Consider the following 7818-nt stretch of genomic DNA (forward strand, 5'->3'; position numbering starts at 1 on the left):
CATGGAGATAGTGAAGAAGGGTCTGGGCCTCTAACCTGGGTGCCAGTGGCTTAGTCTCCCAGGGCCAGCTACCCCCTCCCAATCCAGGTCTCCTCCGTTGAAGCAAATAAACTTCTTAGAGTTGGCTAATCCTGCCAAGGTTACCTGAATGTAGCCAGCACAAACAACTGTCCCAAGCTAGGTTTGGCAATCTTGTTTTATGGGCCTGGGCCAGCAACAGTGCTGCTAGTGATGGCCAGACCTGATAAAGACCTGGAGGATCTCGGAGGGAGCTGTCCCCTCTCTTCCTCCTCCTCTTCCTCCTCCCCTTCCTCCTTCTCTTCCCCCATCCCCTGCAACCAACCAGCCTACTTCTCCAACTCCCAGCCACTTCAGTCACCTGGAAGCAAGGCCAGGGACTTGAGGCTGAGCCGGCTGGCACCGTCCCCTGTCTGAGGAGGCCCTGGATTAATGGGATCAGGAGAGTGACCACATAGAACCTTGGAATCATGGTCTCACAGGTCAGATCCCTACAACCACAGGAGCCCAGGGCCCTTTCCACAGAGGTGGCTGAGGGAGGTACTAAGAGAACACAGGATTTGAAATCAGAAGACCCTTGTTCAAATCTGTGAGGTTCTCACCTAATCCGTGTGACCTTGGGTAACATCTCTGGGCTTCATTTTCCTTCTCTGTAAAATGAGAGCCCCAGATTATATGATCCTTAAGGTTCCTTCTGGCTCGATGTTCTATGATCCCTCTTTCAACTACATCTCCCTCATCAAATCAGGGGTTGGCGGAAGGGGCTAAAGGGCCCACTGTGCCTCCTGAGGCAACCTTCTAAGGCATGTGGGGCAGAGGTGGAGAGGAAGACAGGGAGAAATGGGCACATTCATAGGAACCCAATTTGGGAGGGACCTCAGAAATCAGCTCCTTCAAATCCTTATTTTTCATCTGGGGAAACTGAGGAAGGTTTAGTGTGGTTATGTGACTTGCCCAAAGATACATAGGTAATCCAAAGAGCAGAGTTAGGATTTGAACCCAGGTCTTCTGACTCCAGAACAAGTTTTCTTTCCACTGTACCACAGGGCTATGAATGGGAGATGGGGTGGAGGTGAGGAGGTCCACCCTCTGGGAGAAGGCTGGGCTGAGGAAGGAAACTGGTTGACTATGGCCCCGCCCGGGGCCTGCCTCGTTGTTGATCCGAGGGAACAATAATGAAACAGCCCCTTTGTCCCAGAGCAGCCAGAGTCCTGAGGACTGAAGGAGGCCTGATGAGAAAGGGTCATTGTTCTCTCTCTGGGGAGCCACTCAACCAAGCAAGGGCCAAGGATAGGTGGGGGAATGGAGTGCCTTGTGCCAATCCCAGAAGTCTGGTCCCCTTGCCTGTGGTAGGGCCAGGGGAGTACCTTTGCTTGAGATGACACCCATACCTGTTGTCTGAAGAGAGCCCATCTCAATCCCACACAGACACCACTTTCCTCATTCCCTTACCAAGTATACCTTTCCAGATCCCCTGGTCAACCTATATTGTCCCTCCCCTCCTTCACAGCCTGACTCCTCCTGGAAGTCTTCCTTGATTAGCTCTAGTACCCTCTGATTGCTCTTTTATCTTATCTCCCACCAGCAAGAAGCTATTTTCTAGCACCTGATTATATAATGAGCCAAATCAAGTAAGAAAATCTAGATTACTAAAAAATATTCAATGGATGAATGAAACTAGAAAAACTAGGAGCAAACATTCATTGTACAAAGGGTTTTCTCTTCTACATGAGAATTCCCAGTGGTGTTCACTGACTGCATTCAAATGTAGGATCTCCTGGGTTCAACAGGACTGTTTGGGAGGATAATAACTACACAGATTACACTTTGAGCTCCCACCAGATGGGTTGCTCTGGTACATTGGGCCACGCCAGATTCACACCAACAGCAAAATCTTTTGATTCAGACGTGAAAGAATGTCAGTGACAAGAAAAAGAACCAAGTGGTTAAATATTATTTGCATGTATACAAAAAGGGGTGCCACCTCCTACACATCTGGGATGGTCAGAATCCAATTCCCCTTCAGTCCTTCTGAGGGCACAGCCAAATTGGACCTCATGGTCCCCATTGATGATGGCTTCGTGATGTACTGTCTGCTTTTCTAAAGTGTCTTCTCTGGGACTCCCCTAGGGACAAGCGGGAGAATGGGTGAAAGCTCTTACCTCTGCTCTGGAGTTACCATGGTTCAGAAATGACATTGCAATCTAGGGGTGCCATGGACCATGCTGCTCCAGGTGACCATCACCCCTCTTCACTCCGACTTCACTTGCACATCATGGCATCACCTCCCTGATGTCAGGGTCCTCTTCGAGAATGAGACACAAACAAAAGAAGCTCAGTAGGTGTTTGTATTTGGGGGATGGGCCCTGCTCCTTCAGTAACATAAGGCACATGAGCCTACTGCTTTATAAGAGTTTATAAAGCTTTAAAAGTCAGTTTGCACACACACACTCAAAATGCGTGTACACGTATTTGGGTGTTGCTGGGAGCTGAGCCTAAGAAAGTAGTTAAGGCTGATCAAAGTCCAAACACTGGGGCTTGGCTGGAAATTCCAGGTCATGGAGAGCCCGATAGGAGCCCTCTGACCCTTCTCCCTGCTGCATTTGATGCCTAGCCCCTATGAGCCAAGCCTGGATGGGACAGTCAGTGTCCCTGTCCCTGAGGGAATTCTGAGACCTCCCAGAGCCTCCTAAGGGCATATGCCTCAGTCAGAAGGGTGGGAGGCAAACCCATCCAATCTCCAGAATACAGTTTCTGTATGGCTTGGTCATGAGTCCCTAGTTCAAGGCTCTCTATCAACAGAAGATCATTTGTATAGGAGGGGAGCCTAGAGGCTTGGGTTCTAGTTCTAGAAATTTTACTATCTCATTGTGTGATCTTCAGAGTATCTCGTTCCTCTCTGGCCTCAGTTTCCCTGTTGGTAAAATCAGAGTAGGGGGAGACTTAATATTTCCTAAGGGCCCTTTGAGCTCTGGAATTCTGCATTCCTGTGATCTCACACATTATGTGCCAGCTGGAGTGGTGGCTAATGCTTTGGGGAGGTCACTACCCATCATTAGACTCCACTGAGGAAACAGGATGTTGCTTAACCCTGAAGTCCTAACTTCTGATGCTCTGTCAGACATTGTCCCATGTTCTCACCCGCTCCGATTTTATCCCTGCCGCTCTTCAAAATTAACGGTCCTTTCTTCTTACTTTACAGACTGAGGCTCTGAGAGATGGAGGCTTTGTGAAGGTCCCATGAGTAGTAAGGAGTAGAGCCAGGGTTTGAAGCCACGGCCCCTTGCTCCAAATCCAGGGCTCTTTCCACTCCACTGCAGCTACCTCCTCTGGAAACTCAAGGACTACTCTGGGTCAGGCCAGTGTTTGAGCACTCTGGCCCTCTGCTGTTTCCTTCCCCAGAGAAAGGAGCAGTAGGGCCAGGTCTTTGTCTGCTATCCCCGAAGGGTCCTCTTGGGATAGAGTAGCTGGGGAATCCCAGTAGCTCGGCCTCTCAGTCGCAGCCCCTTATTCTCTTTCATTTATGTTGCCGAGGTAACCCTGGCCTCAAAACAGGAGGATTGGGTGGAGAAACTGGGTTATGTTGACCTGGGGAAGTCTAAGGGGGCATAAGAGGACTGCCTTCAAGTACTTTGAAGGATTGTCCTTGGGAAGAGGAAATTAGTCTTACTCTGCCCGGCTCTTCCCGAGGGCTGAACTAGGTAAAATGGATGGGAGCTGAAGAGAAATATTTTAGCTCAATTTCAGTCAATGAAGCAATTAGCGAGCATTTATTAAGCGCCTATCATGTATAAAACTCAGTACTCGGGGTCGGGGTTACAATTGTAAACAATGGAACAATCCCGACCCTCAACGAGCTTATATTCTAATGGGGAAAGACAACAAGTGCATTTAAGAATATGGAGCATGAACATGAAGTAAATAACTAAATATGCCTATGTAGTCGTTAAATACAGTGCAATATGGGAGAGAGGGCAGTAGTGGTTGGGGAAATCAGGAGGAGCATCATGTAAAAGATGGTGCCTCAGTTGCATCTTTAAGGAAGAAAGCGGTTCTAAGAAGGGAGTGCATTTCGGCTCTGCGGGGCGGACGGCTCTAAAGCTCTTCGATAGGAGAGAGAAACAGAGAGAAAGCCAATTTGGCTGAATCACAGAGTGTGGGAGGGGAGATAGTGTCCAAGGAACCTGGAAAGATAGGTCTGGGGAAAGATAGGTTTAGGGCTTTAAAAGCTAAATGGAGGAAATAGGAAGACTTTGGAGCTGGTTGAGTAGATTAGAGTTGTCCAAAAGTCAAATGGGCTGTCCTTGTAGGTAGGGAGTTCCCCATCATTTAAAGTGCTCAGATAGAGATTGGATAGTCTAATGTGGATCTCTGCCTAGGCATAACAGTACTAGGGACTGAGGTCCCTTTGAACTCTGAGATTCTCTGATTTTATGCCTCACCTAGCCTTAGCCAAGGGTTCTGATGTGGTTGAGGATCCATTGTTATAACAAACTGGGTTCTTGACTTATCAGTGAGATCAAGGTTACTAGCTCCCACTCCATCCCCATACACCTACGGGGGCTTTGGCACACCTAGCAAACTACCCTTTCCCTCCTAACAGGCTTCCTTCAGTCCCCAATACACCTGCTCCTCATCCATGAGACTCTCTCGCCCTCTTCCTGGGGACACACAAAGTCTGGGGGCAAGAGAGTTAGACTTCCTCCCTGCTTGGGCCGGTGCCACTTTGTTCCAGGCTGTCAGGCCTTAATGCTTTCTGGGCCCAGAAACAGCCTTCCAGACTGGCATGGCAACTTAGTGCCATACCCCTTTCTGAGCCACAAGTCAAGCAGTACTCTATCTGTATCAATCAACCAACCAACAAGCTGTTATGAAGCACCAGCTATGTGCCAAGGCTCTGTGTTAGGTGCTGGAGATACAAGACAAAGGTGAAACAGCCCCTGCCCTCAAGGAGCTTACATTCCATTGGAGGAGATAAAGATGTACATATATACAGGTATATCCACAATCCAAGGGCAGCTAGGTGGCATGATGGATAGTGGAGAGATGCTGATCCTGAAAGCAGGAACACTCATCTTCCTGAGTTCAAATCTGGCCTCAGACACTTACTAGCTGTGTGACCCTGGGCAAGTCACTGAACCCTGTTTGCCTCATTTTCTTTATATGTATTATAGATGAAGAAGGAAATGGCAAACCACTCCTGTATTTCTGCCAAGAAAACCCCAAATGGAGTCATGAAGAGTTGGGCGTAACTGAAAAATGAACAACAAACAAAAGAATAAAGACAAAGGAGATCCAAGGTAAATTTTGGGGGGAAAGGGACTGGGAGCTTGGGAGCAAGAGGGATTAGGAAAGGGCTGATTTTTGAGGGCCTAAAGTGAGCACAGGCCAGGGCCAGGCTCTATTAAAGAAGAGGGAGAGAGCGGGAGGCCCTGGAACCCCCTTCCTTTGAGACCCTTTTAGGGGGAAAGGCCCCCACCCTCTGCTAGTCCTGGGGAGCCAGGATAGACCCTCGTGGAAAGGAGTAGAAGGGGAGGGGGTGCTCTGAACTCTTCTAGCTCAGGACCCTGACCTCAGCATTTTTCTATCTCCATCCCAGATATATTCAGGACCCAGAGACCTGGAGGGTGGGGACCCGAAGCAGCAGCAGTAACAGCTACTATAATGGAATCAGCTTTCAGAAGGTTTCAGTTGCTCTGACACTCCACACAGTGCCCCAGAATTTCAGGGAAGTAACCTAGTTGGGGCCTTTCATTCCAAGCCCCCCCAATGTCTGACTCAGCCTGAGAGGGGTTGGGGAAGAGGGCCCGGGGCCTGCTGGCTTTTCTGCTGCCTTAGCACGTTTTTGTTACTCTGCATTTACACACACACACACACACACACACACACATATACACGTCCACCTAACTTTCTCAGGTTGGCCTGGGTTATCCTGAAACCCTAGAAGTTATACAAAGGAAAAGGGATTGTCAAGAGGTAACGGTGATGAGCTCACTTGTGTCCCCTCTGACAAATCTCTTGCTTTTTCTGACTCTCAGTTTCCCCATCTGTAAAGTGAGAGAATTGAACTACATTATTTCTAAAGTGCCTTTCAGCTCTGATATCCTATAATTAGGCCTGCCCTCAGGTTCTGGGAGAGTGGTGGGCAGAACAGGTGGATTGGTACCACGTAGTTACTTACATACTTGAAGAGCTCTGAAAATGCCATGACACACCTAGGACACACTGATAGTCTGTAATGGGTGATATGCTGGGGGGTGGGAGGTGGGCAGGGCCTCCTTAACAGACTTTATGCCCCTAAAGGGGCAATCCTGATTGTTTCAAAGGAGATGAGGGTGGAGCTTTGTCTGCAGCTAAAGCGCCAAGAAGTCCCTGGGTGGTAACATCAGAACATAGAGTGTAAGGGGCCAAATCTTTTCTGCTTAGTCGTATTAACTGAAATAATTAACTCAGAAGTTTGAACGAATCAGTTAAATATTCAAGTCCTACAGTGCCCTCACTTATCTTCTGTAACCTGTAGCCCAGCACCCCAAGCTCTGGACTTGCACTGACAGTGTTCAGTCTTGGCATTGGCCCCAGAAATCATGGTTCAGATTGCCCCCACCCAGAGCTGCCTCTGGGGAATCTCAGAATATCCCTCATGTCTAGGTTTCCATATTTGTGGGTGCTCCTACACAAGCACTCAAGGTAACAATGAATACATTTGGTACCAGATAGCCTTTATTCTACCCCACAGAAAATGCAAAAACACATAAAGGACTAAGAGCCCATACACAATTGATACGATTCTCCCTCTCTATTGAATACTGTCTTTCCTCAGGGTCCTGTAGTCCTGCAGACTCATGGAAGCACCTTCCAAGTTTGGCCTTCCCTTGGAGGGGAAATGAACATAGGATTGCTAGTGGGGCAACCCCCTAATATTCCAATAAGACTCACTTTTTGCTACAGCAGCTCATCCAAACTTCCAGCCTTAGGGTGCTCCCCTGAAGACTTGGGCTCCCTCGGAAGGGAAATGTCCTTTGGGTTGATGAAGATGGAGCTATGTTTCTCATTAGAATCGTACTATATAAGTAACCCCTGGTAATAACAAAGGGCAAAGTCTGAGTGTTTTGCTCCCCAGTATTTTAGCTTAGGCTCTTTTTCTTGCTTCGCTAACTTTGAGTACATGTTCATGACCCATTTTTCTCTTCAAGAGGCAGGTACTGATCAAGAACTCCCCTTTTCTGTCTAGAAAAAGGGTCCTAGAATGTTTGAACTTGAGGTTGCTATAGAGGTAACCCCAAGGCTGGTATTGTCCAGAAACTATTGCCCTAAAAGCCTGGATTTCCAAGATTATACTCTCTGGGAAGTTCCTTCTCTTCTATATAAGAGGAGGGTGCTAGAGAATTCTGAATTCTTCTCCAGAAAGCTGAGGGTTAGGAACTCCCACCACCACCGTCACCAAGTTCCGTTCTCTGTGGCTGCTGTCTTTTAGTCTGAGAGGTTATATCGCTGTTCTCCCCAAAACTGAGGCTAGGAATTTAGGGTGCAGCAACTCTCCTTCCAGATCTTGTGGGTAAGAATACACAGTTCCCATGTAGATTTTCCCCTATACTCTTCCAGTTCAAGGGTCTTTCCAGAGAATTCATTTATCATCAATGTAAATGCTTTACAGTCAAAGTATTTATTAATTGTTTCCTATGGACAAGAACTGGGATAGAAAGACAAAAACCAAAGCAATCCCCACTCTCAAGCCACTCACATTCCACAGTCACTCCTCCTTACCCAGGAGATCAGGACAATATGGTAGGAAGGGAACTT

At 47.9% G+C, this 7818-nt stretch overlaps 1 long non-coding RNA gene across 1 annotated transcript; it reads left to right on the plus strand.

The window, feature by feature from the left end:
• The first annotated feature begins 258 nt into the window (after positions 1 to 258).
• LOC118832028 lies at positions 259 to 5215 on the plus strand. Its single transcript, XR_005009165.1, has 3 exons — positions 259 to 500; positions 2149 to 2356; positions 5193 to 5215. It is a non-coding gene; the product is annotated as an uncharacterized LOC118832028 (long non-coding RNA).
• Positions 5216 to 7818: the final 2603 nt, after the last annotated feature.

The sequence above is a fragment of the Trichosurus vulpecula genome, chromosome 9, assembly GCF_011100635.1.
Source record: "Trichosurus vulpecula isolate mTriVul1 chromosome 9, mTriVul1.pri, whole genome shotgun sequence".
NCBI classification, from domain to species: Eukaryota; Metazoa; Chordata; class Mammalia; order Diprotodontia; family Phalangeridae; genus Trichosurus; species Trichosurus vulpecula.